Consider the following 18,424-nt stretch of genomic DNA (forward strand, 5'->3'; position numbering starts at 1 on the left):
TATTGCTAAAAGCATCTTATAACCGTACTCACTCTATCATACGTAAGTTGTTGGGGAACATGTATGTTCGTACCACTGAATCTACCACGTTTGGCGACGTTCTGCTTAAACATCGATGACGGCGATGTCATCGTGACGTTAAGCATTGACAATACCACTGTCATGTTAACCAATTATGCAATGAAAGTGTTATTGCCATGTTAACCAACTATTGTGTAATCGTCATATTTAGCAATGATCGTGGTGATTATTGCCATCGTATTCATCGTAGCTGTCACCCACGGTTGTTGACAATGTTATATTCGTAGTCGTGTTTCAATCAACGACGGTGGCAATTTTAATTTTTAATTTTAAAGATGCGAAGGATGTGTCTAGTTCTACAGTTTTAACTGGTGTCAATATAAAATACTTGTTGCAGTACATAATAATCAAATACATTTATGTTAAGTAAGTTGGTATGTTTTTTCGCTGCTTCTAGCAATAGTCAAGCAATTTCACGAACGGGTTATGGGGTGGGGCGGGGGACACAAGAAAGGGGCTTCACTTGTTTGTACACGGGTTTTACGACGTGACGACGTGCAAGACAGATGATGCTAATTGCCTATATGATAAATGCCTGTAAAGTTTCTGTATTAGAAGAATGCAATATTATCATGGTTATCATGCAAACAGATGATTATCAGATTGTATTCTCTGTTCTCTATTCCGATTCAAAAACGACACTTATCAGTTCATTTCCGCGTCGGTTACACATCAACAGCGACTGTTACATGCTAACGTCGTTTCTTGACAACCCCATAAATGTGTAACATTCTAACTGATATACAAACAATATAAATCCAACCGCCGATTCATTTGGTCCAGGTACATTTGTTCACGAGAGACAACAATTCTCATAATGTGCACACCGTCCACGGACCGCCCACATAAAAATTAACAACAGTACATCGACGTGGCAGACCGACGTGGACGTTACGCCTGGAGAACGCGGCGGCCAGGTATTCCTGCCCCTCCTTCTATCAATGCAGGCTCTCTACCTGGCCTCACACCTGTCTGGCAGTCTCTGCGGGGGGTCCATACACACCTTGCTTAACGCTGCACGTCGTCACTGCAGAAGCTGCAATGCGACAGAAGTTCCAGATACATCTGCCTTACCTTGAAAGCATAACGTTCAGTGCTGGCATATCATACTATCTGGTGAGTGCTTTCTTTGGCTAAATGTGTCATTCTTTTGCTTACTTTGGCAATAGGTGTCATTCTTTCCTGGTTCAACTGTGGCCAAGCTATGTTCAAGAATACATGTACATCATATTATCACGTCAGTTGATTGGGACGGGGATTTACTTGAAGGCTTTGATAATAACGGGATTCTATCTGTTATTGTTTCAAATGAGACATATATTTAGCTAAGGATTTTCATAAATGTTAATAATGTTTGAAGATTTTGTCATCTGGTTTCATATATGAGTAAAACTAATTCATCTTGGGATTCCAATACTGGAATGGTATCTTTCATACACAATGTTTCTATCATACTTTTGTCTGTGCACATTTAAAATAGAATTTCTCAGACGAATGTTATAACTAATTTCTGAAGGCGTCGTTATTATGTTTGGATATGTCTCATATCATCGTATGGAAATATACAGCTAAAAAAACGCTGTAAAAAGTACAACCCGATTATTTTATATTACTAAAACTAATCTGTCATGGCGAGAACGATTAACTAAAGTAATATGAAACATTCGGGTGGTCCTTGAGTAGTTTAAAGTTGATTTCCTGCTATAAATATTATCTTACCATCACGTCATGTAGATTTATCCCTTTACGTGGTAATAGAAACAGATTTAATTTCGGATTGAGCTGCTCATTTCTATATGGAACTATAAGAAAGTTTGTTACGCCTAAATATTGAAAATAAAATACACAGTGATTGAAGTAATCAGTAAAAGACATAGTGTGTGAAGTATTCAGTAAAAGACAAAGTGAGTGAAGTAATCAGTAAAAGACATAGAGAGTGAAGTAATCAGTAGAAGACAAAGTGAGTGAAGTAATCAGTAAAAGACAAAGTGAGTGAAGTAATCAGTAAAAGACATAGTGAGTGAAGTAATCAGTAAAAGACATAGTGAGTGGGTGTAGTAATCAGTAAAAGACAAAGTGAGTGAAGTAATCAGTAATTGACAAAGTGAGTGAGTGAAGTAATCAGTAAAAGACAAAGTGAGTGAAGTAATCCGTAAAAGACATAGTGAGTAAAGTAATCAGTAAAAGACAAAGTGAGTGGGTGAAGTAATCAGTAAAAGACATAGTGAATGAAGTAATCAGTAAAAGACAAAGTGAGTGGGTGAAGTAATCAGTAAAAGACAAAGTGAGTGGGTGAAGTAATCAGTAAAAGACAAAGTGAGTGAGTGAAGTAATCAGTAAAAGACAAAGTGAGTGGGTGTAGTAATCAGTAAAAGACAGTGAATGAAGTAATCAGTAAAAGACAAAGTGAGTGGGTGAAGTAATCAGTAAAAGACAAAGTGAGTGAGTGAAGTAATCAGTAAAAGACATAGTGAGTGAGTGAAGTAATCAGAAAAAAGGAAAAAGTGAGTGATGTAATCAGTAAAAGACAAAGTGGGCGAAGTTATCAGTAAAAGACAGTGGGTGAAGTAATCAGTAAAAGACAAAGTGAGTGGGTGAAGTAGTTAGTAAAAGACAAAGTGAGTGAATTAATCAGTAATAGACAAAGTGAGTGAGTGAATTAATCAGTAAAAGACATAGTGAGTGAAGTAATCCGTAAAAGACAAAGTGAGTGGGTGAAGTAATCAGTAAAAGACATAGAGAGTGAAGTAATCAGTAAAAGACAAAGTGAGTGAATTAATCAGTAATAGACAAAGTGAGTGAGTGAATTAATCAGTAAAAGACATAGTGAGTGAAGTAATCCGTAAAAGACAAAGTGAGTGGGTGAAGTAATCAGTAAAAGACATAGAGAGTGAAGTAATCAGTAAAAGACAAAGTGAGTGGGTGAAGTAATCAGTAACAGACAAAGTGAGTGGGTGAAGTAATCAGTAAAAGACAAAGTGAGTGGGTGAAGTAATCAGTAAAAGACATAGTGAGTGAATGAAGTAATCAGTAAAAGACAAAGTGAGTGGGTGAAGTAATCAGTAAAAGACAAAGTGGGTGAGTGAAGTAATCAGTAAAATACATAGTGAGTGAAGTAATCAGTAAAAGACAAAGTGAGTGGGTGAAGTAATCAGTAAAAGGAATAGTGAGTGAAGTAATCAGTTAAAAACAAAGTGAGTGAAGTAATGAGTAAAAGACAAAGTGAGTGGGTGAAGTAATGAGTAAAAGACATAGTGAGTGAGTGAAGTAATCAGTAAAATACATAGTGAGTGAAGTAATGAGTAAAAGACATAGTGAGTGAAGTAATCAGTAAAAGACATAGTGAGTGAATGAAGTAATCAGTAAAAGACAAAGTGAGTGAAGTAATCAGTAAATGACAAAGTGAGTGAGTGAAGTAATCAGTAAAAGACAAAGTGAGTGAAGTAATCAGTAAAAGACAAAGTGAGTGGGTGAAGTAATCAGTAAAAGACATAGTGAGTGATGTAATCAGTAAAAGACAAAGTGAGTGAAGTAATCAGTAAAAGACAAAGTGAGTGATGTAATCAGTAAAAGACAAAGTGAGAAGGTGAAGTAATCAGTAAAAGACATAGTGAGTGAGTGAAGTAATCAGTAAAATACATAGCGAGTGAAGTAATCATTACAAGACATAGTGAGTGAATGAAGTTTTACGTCGCGTATAAAAGTATCCCAGCATTCACACGACCGGGTAACATCATCAGGGATCCGTGCATTGTACCTATTAAGAGGATGGAACCCAGGCCTTCAGAGAGACGAGCGAGCGCTTTATCCTGTTTTAGACCAAGTTATCCACGCATCGCGGCACAGGCATAAACCCAGTCTCGAGGCAAAGATCACGCTGCTCTGTTGGTTTTAGGTAATGTTCAAGGGCGTTATTGTGAATTTATTACACGATAAATCTCGTATTTCAACTTAAATTGACAACAATTAAAGCTGCCTGAGCTGACGCGGTAACAAGCATGCACTCGAGTTGAGATGAGGTTGAATGCTGGCTGCAATGTCGCTTTAGAACCCGTGGACAGAGTTGGACCAGCTGTCCAAAATTGTCACAGTTTAGGCGGTGAGGTGATGGGGTTTGATGTCGCGTTCGAGATTATTGCACTTACATGGAGACGTGCATGCACGTGTGTGTGTGCGTGTGTGCGTGCGTGCCTGCCTGCCCTTGTCGAGACAACTGCCGTTTTTCAGTGCCAGTGCCAGGGGGAGGGGGAGGGGAGAGAGAGAGAGAGACAACAAGTAACATCTTATAACGTCTATTGGTGTGTCTTCGGCCGTTAAACCCCTTGCCTCGGGAAGATGACCAACTGACTTTCGGGCTCTCGAGGCTGTCGCACAGTTTCGGCATGGCCAAGATCGTTATGTGGACAGGTTTAATATACCTGCGCTGGTGGGTTTCACCGAAGTGGTAAACGTTCCTTTGTGTTTCCACAAACACTGACACGCCAGGATTCATGAAAATTACCTCCGAATTATGATACCGTATATATCATATACCAGAGGATAGAGACATATTACACTTGATAATCGAGCATGCAAGTGAAATCATGTCTTAGGACTGTTTTGCACCTAACGTAGAGTTCTATTTCCATGGCAATAAAGATCGGTAATTTATAAAATTATGAAAATCAAATTTATGACATGACCTCATTATTTGCAACTTGCAACGGGATGAAAAAGTTACAATACATGATAAGCAAGGGTCAACTGCACAAAGCAACCGTATAGCTAAGGTCAACCTTTGAGTGTAATTTTAAAATTAAATTACCCCCACTGTTACATCCGCTATGACACGTCCTTGCCTGTCCATGGGAACCTCGGCACAATTTGATTGCATAATGATACCGTTTATACTCAGCGGTGCCTCGTTATACCGCAACAGCAGGCCAGGAACAGACCCTACAGAGCCGTCTTGGTGAGACTGTCGGAGCTCTTGCATGTGTGACTTTAACATAGGCCATCCTCGGAAAACAGGGCACCAACTCAGCATATATAAGCTCCGAGGATTTAGAATGAACGCAGGCATAATCGCAGACAATCGTAACATTTAATGTCGCTGTTATCAGCCCAGCGGTGTCTTCCTTGTTGGATTTAGAGTAGGGCCATTAGTCGACGTCGCGTGGATCATCGAACATATTTCGGGCTATCCGCAGTTCGAGACAACGAGACTGCCGATATTAGACCAATTAGGGGAGAATAGTTCTGCTAGACCAAAATGTTACATCGTCTTAAACTCGATATTGAGTCAAGGAAGTGTCGATGTATAATATGCATGATATTCGTGACATTATCTCCACTCTGGTTATAGAGATCAATTCATTCTTCATCACTAATTTGTCTTTTGTGCCCCATGGAATCTGTTTCAGGAGAAATAGGGACTGATTATTTTCTGGTGTTGACGTTTTGATGTAACAAATCTAATGATTGAATGGAATTTTACGGAAAGTGCTTTCTTTTGTTTTGTACATTCTGTACTTGGAGATTATTAAATCAACTAATGTTTGTCATAACATTCCTATAACCACTTTCACATAAAGAGTAAGTAAATAACACTCAGTTCTTACACAAACAAGTGTGCGTATTTATGGGTCGCAATGCTGTTAGGACATCGTAAAGGTAGAATTAATGTGGACATTATTACAATATGCTGTGCTGGGTCTACCGTTTATCATCTCAGTGAAAGTTTGTCTCTATAACATATACTAGTTTGTTTAGAGCATGACGTCATTCAATACTGCCACGTAGCTGATTTAACGCCTATTTGAACAATGAATTTGAAATTACAGTCAGGGCTGGGATGAAGGGAAAATAATCAGGCTCAGGGACAGCGAGACAGACTGGGAAGCAACTCTGTACAGCGAATTGCCGCTTGTTAGATAACTGGGCACCCGTATCACGTGGTTGCATAAAGGTTGTCTTGTCAAAAAGCATGTTCATCGAATGATGAAAATTGATTTTTTGAGTGTCCCAGTCCCTGAAAATATCAGTGAGTAAGTGAGTATGATTTTACGCCGTTAAGCAATATTCCAGCAATATCACGGCGGGAGACACCAGAAATTGGCTTCACGCATTGTACCCGTGTCGGGAATCGAACCCGGGTCTTCGAGGTGACGAGCGAACGCTTAAACCACTGGGCTACCCGACCGCCCCTCTGAAAATATCAACTTTCATAAGACACCAAATAAGTAAACCAATTATTAGACAAGAAAAACCAAATACTCTATCGGTTATGTCACTTCTTAATGCTCTTATGATCTTACTCTGAAAACCGAAGTGCCAGCAGGCAGACTCGGACGAAAGTGTCATATCAGTAGAGTTAAATATCGAATTCATTAACCTCGTATACTATTGTAATTCATCAAAACCAAATAATGAATGTATGATCCCATAAATGGAATATGAAAGCCATTTGCAAGCTTTTGAAATCAAAGCGCAAATATGATGATGAATGTTCACCGGCGAGTGTTTATTGAATGTTTTACTCAAAATGAACTCCCCTACACCTGACACGTATTCGTCACATATTTAATTTCCCTGGTCCTGCTTAAAATAAGATATGGAAGGAAATGTGGCAATATAACTTCAACAAAACAAGCTGAATAAAAACCCGAAATCAGATACGGACAAATATTCCCAACACGGAGTGACCTAAATACACCAAACTGTGTTTTGAAACAACCGTTTCTGTTTGCAAAATTGCAATTTTAATCAATCAGAATAAAAATCCAAATGTTCTGGAAATATTTAAACAATTTAAAGTAATGAACTTTTATTTACGAGTTGTTTTCGCCGATGGCCCCAACCTTGGAAACCTCCCACTTTCAAACAGTGGAGTCATGCTTTCCCCTCAGATCCATCCTTCTTGGAAAAAAGACGTATTAGTCGTGAACATAAAGTGGCAAATTGTTGTTTGTCTGGATGTCGTTGACCCGGGAAACTTAACGGTTGAAGAATACATTCTGTTATTTATCCTTGCTGTGTCGCTAACATGGCAATCGGTTCAGCCAGTTATGTAAACTCCTCACACCAATGAAGTTCAAACTCCAACATCACTTTAGGCGAGCTGATGAGCATAAATTCCGGGTTGACAAATGTTGACACGGCAAACTCTCACGTGATTCTAATGAATCAGATTTTTTGTTCAAGTGGTCGGGGATTAAAAATCGGTTGACACGGAAATGAACAATATATTTGCGTGGTCAGTTTTTATGTTACTGAGCTAATTTTATTGACGCCAGTTAAGGTGATACGCCGATTTCACTGCCTGTCACAAGTAATAGTATAGGACATTCTTTTAAATTCAAATGTAATTGAATTCCGATGCCTGAAAAACAAAGTCGAGGTAACATTGGAATTACGTTAGTGAATTGTTAAACGCCGCACTCAGCAATATCCCAGCTATTTCCTGGCGGTCTGTAAATAATCGAGTCTGGACCAGATAAGCCAGTGATTGACATCATGAGCGTTGATCTACCCCTAATTTGCGATACGATAAAATGCATCAACCAAGTCAGCGAGCCTGACAACCCGATCCCGTTAGTCGCCTTTTACGGCAAGCATGGGTTGCTGAAGACCTATTCTATTTATCCCGGGTCTTCACTAGTTTGATGACACACATTGATCAACCAAGTCAGCAGGCCTGACCACCCAATCCCGTTAGTCGCCTTTACGACAAGCGTAGTCACCTTTAATAGCAAGCATGGGTTGCTGAAGACCTATTCTATCCCGGATCTTCACGGGTGTTGAAATGACGGAAACGTGAAAAAGTGACTGGGCGTTTTCCGTCGCCTTCGGAATTCCATCTGTTTGACGTAAATACAGCGGGTGAAAAATATCGAATCTGGACTGATGGGTGACAACATGAGCAACGATTGAGCCGTTGCACAACAACCCGAGCGATACCTTAGCTGACTCTTTCGTGTCGACAAACATGGGTTTACTGTGGACCTTCCTGTGGAATCCTAAATAGGGTGCCCAGATTGAGAGAGGCTGGGACTACAACTCCTTGGTGAAGTTTTTGGTACCTCTATATCAAGATACTGATAACTAAACAGTCAACGCCTAGTTCTCCAGTATATAGAAATGACGATGAATACGGACATATTTGCTAAGCATGTTTCTTGTTTTACGACGCACTCGGCAATTTTCCAGCTACATGACGGCGTCCTGAAAAATAATCGTCTGGATCAGACAAACCAGTGATTGATATTTTGACAACGACCCATGCCTTCGGGGTACGATAATCAGCAATCAAGTCACCTATGGCACCGTTAACACAAGATCAATGTGTCAGGGTGGGTGATGTATCACATACCAGAGACAGGGCAAATGAATCAAAGTAACTCAAGAGTCCTATCAACTCCACTTCTCTTCACTATGATGCAATTCTGGTGGTTCACATTGTTTGTCTCGAAGTACGGATAACTCGATGTAGTTGCATCACTTTAAAGTGCCAGAGTCCTATGAACGTGGTTTGCGCCCTAGAATTGCCTTGATCATGATCTTTGCTCTGTCGGTAATTCCCGCTCTCGCTTTTTCACCAAAGTGGTAAACGTTTAAGACCTACATAGCTTATCGGAGGTTTTCTTTCCACATTAACACCTTCGTCAAACGGCTGGACTACCTTAAACCCTACCCTTTTCCTTCATTCACTTTGAATTTAAACATAGTTATCCACTTAGAGTTCTTTGTGTGGGTACAGTTTTGTGGCTAATGTTCATTTAGGCCTCGCGCAGCTGCAATTAAAAGCAAGCTGCCAAGTTTATTGGGTATAAAAAGATATAAATGCATTCTAGTTACCATTAATTCACTTTCCCATACCTTTCCAAGATATCAACATGTGGTCGCCACAAATAACACAAGTCATCTAACCAATGATATTTTCAATGGCTTCTGACCACCGAGCGCAAATGAGTGCACTAACCAGACCATTAGGGACGGATTAGTGGCATGTGCAGTGTGTCTGTTGACGCCACATCAGCATGCGGACAGACGGCACAACTCAAATTAAATCTGCAATGTGTCTGTTATCGGTATAGCTGATTCAGACCAGATTCCAAAGCATCTAATCGACATGATGAACTAAAACTAGCTCTGTGTTTACCTGGGCACGGTCTGCGAAGTTTTTTAACGGCCTTGGGCAAGACTGGGTTCCTGTCTACAGATGAATGTGATAAAACCTACGGGACGGGGTCGGGCCTTGTTGTGACTAGGGAGTTTTGCCGATGATTGATTGTCTACAAACTTCACGAATGAGAAACCTAACGTTTCGCAGCTACACGTATCAGTTTTATTTTGAATAGAAATAACGTCATTAAAGAAACAAGGACGGCGAAGATAGGATTCTTCAGACTGTTTTGACAACTGTTTATTGTTTGCTGTTTGTTGTTTAACGCCGCACTCAACAATATTCCCACTATATGGCGGCGGTCTGTAGTAATCGAGTCTGGACCAGACAATCCAGTGATTGACATCATGAGCATCGATCCACGCAATTGGGATACGATGACATGCATCAACCAAGTCTTCGATCCTGACCACCCGATCCCAGTAGTCGCCTCCTACAACAAGCATAGTCGGCTCTTACGGAATGAGTTGCTGAAGACCTATTCTGACCCGGATCTTCGCGGGTGTGACCTTGTCAACCGTGACATAGTGTAGCCCTAACATAGAGATGATCGTGACATGTTTTGTCCCTGACTGAAAATACATGCGTGGGTTTGTGTGACTCAGATCAAGATATTTAAGCATATCTAAATCTCCAATTTCAGTCACCTGTCTGGTGACAATAAACTTGGCCAGGGGCCACATAATATAATACGTAGGAAGATAACGGATTGTTTGTTTGTCGTAGAATGGCCGTTCATGATAAATATTTATTATCATACCAGAATGATGAGATCTGATTAGTCCACATGATCTTGATAAAATACTGTGTAACCCGCCTTGGAGGGTAATAAATTTCTCAGCGGGGAAATAAATCTCTTATACCCCGCCACGAGCAATACAGGATCACTCGGGCTACATATGTTTTTTATGCGTCATTCGCCTCCGGCTCTTGGTATAAAACCTAACGCGGGACGCATAAAACCCCATGTACCCCGAGTGATCCTGCTACAACGAATTTATCTTACCGACACGTTTAAAGGTGACAATGTAAAAGAATTAAAACAAATTCAAAATTGATAGAAATGTTACTTATGTGGGGGTTATGTCCGGAACATTGTATCAATCGTCTCGGTAATGGCGTATTAATGAAAATCAAAATCTTTGACAACTTCTAGCCGTGCAAGGATCAATCGTGTCCCTGAGTAAAGTCCTCTGGTCTGTTGACACCATAATCTCATTATAGTTTGATCGTTGGTTTCGCCAACGCCAAAGCAATGCAGGTCTTAGACGTGAACCACCTTGGTTAGACCCACGAGCATGGGCATGATGCTGACAAATCTAGAAACACGGGATTCGAACCCACGACGCAAGGAATCCCGGCACCTTTGACCGACAGTGCCACCCGTGACCACAAATACAGCGAGACCTTCTGAAGACCGAATGACATTGACCTTTTGACATTTTTTTATGCAACATAACTCAAGTAATAGTCTATACTGCAGCGTAACTGATTTTTATCATTCAAGTATCGAGTTCATGTAAATACTTCTTAAATCGCTGCGTCAGCGGAAGTAAAAATGTCATCGTAATATATGTACTATATTATACGAGCGACGGCCTTATGAGAGAAGTTTCTCTGAACACACGCCCTTGGAAAAGTTTACAACTGACCAACGCCACCAGTTGACACGCCATCTTGGTTCTGTGTTCTTGTTTGTGTGTGACAATAACACCAAACGTTATGTTTTCTAATCGATTTTCGCCACGAGTACTCGAAAAACATTGCAATTCATTGCTTTGCAAACACTGTTACTGTTTGACTATTGATCGGTACACAGAGAAAATAATGTGATTGGAACCAGTAAGGGGCAATTTGATCTACTGACCCCATAGGAACTAGACGGTGAACTAAACTGCCGGGCAAAAGCAGGTATACACTTGAAAATTAGATTTGACCAATTAATAACAAACGTTATCGAACAGTAACTGGGCTGAAAACAGTCGCCGAAACACTGTAAACTGAAGATCCAAAACACAATTATGCTACCCGTATCAAATACATCTCCAACGAATAACCATTTCTTGTTTGTTTCACGTTTGCCGCCATTAAACACGGGTGAAAACTTTCTTTTGCCCGGCAGTTTAATACCACACCAACCAACAGAAGGAACGGAATAAATATAGTTTTTGATTCAGAACTCTCGACATATGAACCACCAGGTCACGTGTAAAGAGTACTACACAGTATAGCAGTGGCATGAACGATCACCTGTGTGTGAGTGAGTAAGTGAGTTGGGTTTAAACTCCGCTTTGTGCAGTATTACCGTTATATCACAGCGTGACAGCTTAATGTGGCGGGACATCTTGAAGCGACGCGAGGCCAAGGTGCTGACAGGCTAAGGATTATAACCGAGAGGAATCTAGGATTCGAACAAACCGGTACGCATCCTGGCAAGACAAAGTGACGCAACTCTGCACTTCGTAGGCGGCGCCTTTAGAACATTAGGCAGGCTGGGATGGCACGACTTGCTGTATAAGTGGCTCCGGGTAAAGATATAGGTCACAGCAACATAAGCATTGTAGCAAGAGGCGAGTAAACGGAGCGGGTGGGGTGTGGGGTGTGTGTGTGTGTGTGTGTGTGTGTCATTTTCACGTGTCATCATTTCTGAATTGCTGGATTGCCTGGTGTGGTGTGTCATTATGGGGGTGGTGTTAAACAAAACAATGTAAGCTCTAGTGGACAGTGACTGACAACAATTACATGACATCATTCCTAGAACTTTGAAAATTGATTTACTTTAAGGCGACAATTCTGGTTATACGTCATATATTCGTGTTGTGATTGTAGTTGAGGCAGGGTTGGGAAGTCTTGATACAAAAGGGGTTAAGTTCGGTTTTCTGTGTGTCAGCTTAAAACGGGCACACATGGGTTCTATTCCTACCGATAACACCTTTAATTCAATCCATAGTGCACACGACCATAGTTCGTTCCACCTGAATACTCAGCAACAACTAAAATATAAAATTGTAATCCACCATCGGGCATGCCAGAATACTAAAATCCTTGTCCGAATCTCAGATTATGATCCTTGGTTTGTCAGCACCATGTGCTTGTTTGTGGGTTTCACTGAAGTAGTAATCTCCGTGAAGATCCGGATTAGCATAGGTCTTCAGCAACCCATGATTGCCGTAAGAGGTGACCAACGGGATCGGGTGGTCAGGCTCGCTGACTTGGTTGATGCATGTCATCGTGTCCCAATTACGTGGGCCGATGCTCATGATGTCAATCACTGGATTGCGTGGTCCAGACTCGATTATTTACAGACCCCAGTCATATAGCTGGAATATTGCTGAGTGCGGCGTTAAACAACAAACTAGAGAGGTAAACGTCTACAACCTTCACCATTACAGACCTTCCTCCCACATCAAGCTGACACGCCGTCATATAACACTAAAATACTGTTCAACTCTATGTTAAGCCAAACCCACCCACCTACCTTGTTACTCCGTACAACCGCAACATGGACGCTCAAGCGTATGCAGAATGCCCTTACGCATATGCACATGAACAAAGAATTCATACTGACGTTGAGTAATGCAGAAGTTGAATAATTTAGTACACCATGTGTGGACTCTGCAGAAGAAGCGGTCATAACTATGTGTTCGTGGGTAACGTGCGGTATTGATGTTTCCTACTAGTTGAGATGCGCGTAGGATTAACCGATCCGAACCTATTACACAAGCACATTCGCCGATCATATCGAAACTCAACTATCATAATGAAAAGGGCTTGCTGATTCATCAACAAAGGAACTAATCTATAATTCATGAAACACATTGTCCGACAAATGTGAACAAAATGATTGACTAACATAACCAGTCTCCTTAGGGCATGCGTGCCGCGTTACGCAGGCATTCAAATGTTCAGATCCATTATTATAACGAAAGCATCATTTCTAAACCTACTACCAGAGGGGACCAAGATGCCACGGCCAAATTCTATTATCAGCGCTCACAGCGGAACTCGATGTCCACGAAAAGAATTTCGTCTCGCATCAGTTTTCACATTTACTATGTAGGAAGCGAATTGGAGCAAATAAACACAACCTTCTGCCACCGAGAACTAATCAGGTAAACTAGCGTTCTTCTCACCTGAAATTTAGCACAGGTGTGTTATTTACCTCAATGGACCCTCCCGCCCACGGAGCTGAATGCAGTTATTCTATGTTTATTCTTCATGACCTGAATGGATCGTCTCGCAACCCACCGTACATTGGAATTAACATTGGAGGTAAACAAGTTGTACGTATATGCATTGTGGCTGCCCACTGACGCCCTACAAGTTTCTATTATTAAGGTGGGGTGGGGTGAGGTGAAATGGGGATTATAATAAATTTTTGGATCGCGTCCAATATTATTGCACTCATAAGCGACGTGCATGCACGTGTGTGTGTCTGCTTGTATATACTTGCCCGGACTGATGCCGATTTTATAGTGCCAGCCCACGGAGATACCATGCCGCAATTTAACATGAATACCCAACTCAGACACAGTATACTGACTCAGAGTCCTTGTTCTTGTTTTAGCCCCTTATTAATGGCGAGCGTCAGGCGGGGTAACAACAAGTACCAGCTTTTAACGTCTTTTAGTATGAAGCGGCCAGGGACACGGTCCTATTAAATGAGAAGTCTATGTAATGCTCCCTGATTATATCACATAGCGAATTTCACGTATATGTTGTACATGAAAAAGGTATAATATATTATGTTTTGGAGCTACCATTAGTTAGACGCCACTATTACCAAAATCAATAAATATTTGTCGATTTTTGTGTTTGTATCAATCTCAAACCTGGTGATAAGACATTGTTTGCCCTTAAACATAAAACGCAGGTATCGGGAAAACATAAACCCTGATTACACAGGAGTAAAATCATATTGGTCTAACTGAGGTTATCGACGTATGTTTTATAGCATTGGACAAACAAATATATTGACCCAACTTTTAACAAGATCAAAGCAACAAGTATTGTTTTGTACCGACACATGCGTCTTGATAAATAAACTGCGCACTTAAGGCTGTTACCGAAATCCCCATCAGTGCGATCTGAAATGCCAGAACCAGTTCAACCGTAAAAACCTTGACAATAATACCCGCTATTGACCTGCACGATGTCAACATTGTTTATTGTGCGGCTAAAAACAGATGTAAACAAACGTTCGCCGCGAACGTGACAGCTGACCCAAGAAGTGATTTGGGTTGACTACTGTTTTGGGTTGCTTTGAAAAGCTGGTTTATACCGCATTTCCTCTCTTAACAGTCGATCTCGCTGGGGGGTTCGCTTCATAGTCTGGTACCCAGTCTGGGTCTTAGCTTGTTCCGTCAAGCTCCTCACATCGATAACCCGGTCGTGGAGCTCTTTATACCATGGCTACCACCGGTCACTGGTTCCTACCCGACTCGCCCTTGTCTTTACAGAAAGGTAAAAAAAAAGTCCTGAAGGCCGAAATTTTATGGCAGTAACTTCCGACAGGCTATGAAAAGTCTCTTCCGTTTCAGATGTTCATCGTAATTGTCGTTCGGAATGTCCCGTGTTAACCTTTTCGAGGTCACATGATCAAAAAACGCATTCAGACATTCACTTTCGCGATCTCGTAAGCGACGTTCTATTGAAAGCACATTCTGAAGCGACCTGTAATGGTATGTCCTCAAACCTTTGTGTAGCGGTAGCGAGCACTAAAATCTGATTTTTATGGGCTTGTATAAACATTCGACTATATCATTAACATCAATCTCGGGTTCTGAACCTCCCATCTCACTGGGACTCCTTTTACAGTGCACATAAAACATCGATCTACACACCTGGGCCCACTTGCACAAAGCGATCTTAGCGCTACGACTATTGTAAGCCTATGTTAAAGTATGGGAGTTACGATCATCTTAGCGCTAAGATTGCTTTGTGCAAGTGGGCCCTGGGTTATGGTACCTCAGCCAAGTCAGCGAGCCTGACCACCAAATCCCGACATCAACTGGGGATGCCTGGTTGCAAAATAACTTCTTCTACCATTTGGTAACTCAGAAAAACATCTTTTCCAGCAAACGGCTCTTTTATTCTGATTTGACTAAACATATCGAGGATTCGCTCGGACTAGGCTGCGATTCTAAGTGTGTATACTCTCGTTCTGAAGAGTAATTTTGATTGGTTGTGGATTTCAAGGTCATGAGCGAGAGAAATTCTGTGCGAAGTTGGTGATTAGAGATGGAGATAGTGACGTCACTTCCGAAAAGAAGCTTTAGCGATGAACGGGTATTGGATGGGTATGAATGGAAATATAATACACTAGATACTCTAGGATTTGCAACAGGCGTCGTGGAGACTTCCTAGTGCATTGTATATACATCTCGTGGGGTAATTACCATATTCCTCCGCGATAAACTGACAATTTACGAAGTGTTCTACCGCCAAGAGAGACCAGTGTTCTTATCTTAGCGCGGCAGCCTATAACGCCATCAGCACAGCCGACAACTCAATCTTATACCTACTATGTAAGTACATGGTAATGAGGCAGAGAATTTCCCCTGTTGGCATCACAGACAGCCCCTCTCAGCCGTGAGTCCTCGACACGCCCAGTAAAACACAGATTAGAAAAGACCTCAATCACCCAAGTCAGTTCCCGTGTTTGTTTTTCGATTAAATCTAATGCTGTGTAATTCAAAAGCAAACGTAACCTGTTGTTGCAGATAATGATATTTCTTACTTGCGCGAAAATCAGCCTGTTGAGCAAAGAAAACAATGTGATTAGTTGCCAGGAGTTTGGGGGGTATCCGGCTAATCAGCTCCGAGGTAAAGAGTTATCTTTTAACAAAAGGCTTCAGTCTTGTATGCTTCACATCAAGCGACATCTCGTTGTCTAGACTGGGCGAGTCTACCTTCGTTCATAATCATCTGATATGGTTCGTTAAATTACACGCAAACCACTGAGTTTGTTTGTTGTTTACCGCTGCACTCGGCAATATTACAGTTTTATGTCGACAGTTGTAATGCAATCGGAAGACAATTCAGTGACTGATATTATGAGCAACGGTCCACGCCGTCGGGGTACGACGACACGCTTTCAACCAAGTCACCGCGCATGACCACCCGATCCACTAAATCGCCTCTTACGACAAGCATAGTTTTAACTCGTTGGTTGGTCGATGCTTTGTTGTTTAACGCCGCACTCAGCAATATTCCAGCTATATCACGGCGGTCCGTAATAATCGAGTCTGGACCAACCAATCCAGTGATTGACACTATGAGCATCGATCTACACAATTGGGATCAATGACATCAACCAAGTGCCGTCAGTCGATGCCGTCAGTCGCCTCTTACGACAAGCATAGTCGCAGTTTTAACTCGTAATCCCAATGAGGTCGTAAGAGGTTTGGTTCACAAACCTACTCAACGAAGTACTGAGGTTTTGCAAGAATTAACGTTATAATATCACGACCATAAGGATGAAACAACATATTTACGTTGAGAAGGGAATAAGGCTTCCTGACTCGCCAATAAATCTGGTCAGCGGCTGTGTATGTATTTGAGTGACGTGAAAACCACGACTGCATGCGTGCATTCATCATCATAATATGACTGGACTGTTGGTAAAACCTCGTTCACTGACTAACCCACCGTCATAACCCATCTGAAGTAACAATGCTAACACTTTGTTAGTTGGCCTGGACTGAGTGAGTGTGTGAGCGAATGAGTATGGTTTTACGCCGCCTTTAGCAATATTCCGGTAATATCACGGTGGGGGGACACAAGAAATAGGCTTCACACATTGTACTTATGTTAGGAATCGAACCCGGGTCTTTGGCGCGGCGAGCGAACGCTTTCACTACTAAGCTACCCCACCGCCCCTAAACGGGACCGACTTGGTCTAGTGGTAGAGCGTCCGCCCGGAGAGCGGAAGGTCCGGGGTTCGATCCCCGGCCGCGTCATACCAAAAGACGTTAAAAGATGGCACTTGTTCTCTGGCACTCGGCATTAAGGGGTTAAAACAAGGACTGGTCGGCTCGGAGTCAGAATACTGTGTCTGAGTAGGGTATTCGTGAGCTAGCACTATAAAACAGCATCAGTCCGGACAAGTAAAAGCAACCACACACACGTGCATGCACGTCGCTATGTAAATGCAATAATCTTGGACGCGACGTTTAAACCCAAATTCACCTCACCTCATCTTAACCGGGACTGAAACCAGTCTATCTCGTGATTCCTCAAACGCTGTTGGTTTTGGACACTGTGCTAATCTCCCCTTTATAAGAAAGATACGACATAATCCCCCAGTTTGTACTTGGCAATGTAGTTGTTTCTTCAAATAACGCTGCAATGCAGTGAGTAAGCTTACCTATATGTGCACTCCCGTTAGGCTGCTTTGCCATACTCGGTCCTACACACAATGGCGTCCGTTTGGTTACTTAAGAGCTCACTACACGTGTATTCGAATCCCTGTTTGCCTAGATAAATACACAAGCAGACCCACCTGTCGGTGCGCGGAGCTTGAGGGTTTGTTTGTTTCTCCTGGCCACTTTGACATGCACGCGCGTCACAGTTGTTTCTGAGCTCCCACCCTAAGACGAACAGATGGTCGTGTTGAAAATTACCTCTCACACTGCTGTGCCCGGAGCATGTATTGATATAGGAGTGTGTAGTTGCGAAGTGTTTAGTTTTTAAAACTTCGGGATATTTCTTTGATGAAGCATTTTGGTTATTTCTCAAAGACCGGTATCTAGTTTTAAAACAGATGTTTAGTTCAAGGTTTTACCAAGTCAACTGATTTAATACCAAGCCCTGGGGTGCAATTCTGTATGATTATTGTTCTTCTGATTAAACAACCGTAATCGTTGTCAAGAGGACAACTCAAGATCTTGTTCAATCAGAGCGCGTTGTTTGATCACGTGATGTACATATTTGTCTTACGATAAGTGCAGTGTTGAAAGTACATTTCGTGAGACAGCGTGCTGCACGTGCGTTTCATAAAAGTTTTTTTAGATAATTTAGATGATCACATACTTGTAATATAAAGAGAGAGAGAGAGAGAGAGAGAGAGAGAAATTGCAAAGCGAAATGTATCCACCCTTGCTATTAAGTTACTGATGATATTGACAAACTGATCCAAGGACATGAACACTTGTCGCAGTACTAATTTCCTCTTGGTCT

General features: G+C 41.6%; 1 protein-coding gene across 2 annotated transcripts in view; it reads left to right on the top strand.

The window, feature by feature from the left end:
• The window catches only part of LOC139467402 (extracellular serine/threonine protein CG31145-like), a 91,988-nt gene that overhangs the window by 27,764 nt on the left and 45,800 nt on the right, over positions 1-18,424 (top strand). The window lies entirely within an intron of this gene.

The sequence above is a fragment of the Haliotis cracherodii genome, unplaced genomic scaffold, assembly GCF_022045235.1.
Source record: "Haliotis cracherodii isolate W230 unplaced genomic scaffold, xgHalCrac1.p SCAF_2, whole genome shotgun sequence".
Lineage (NCBI taxonomy): Eukaryota > Metazoa > Mollusca > Gastropoda > Lepetellida > Haliotidae > Haliotis > Haliotis cracherodii.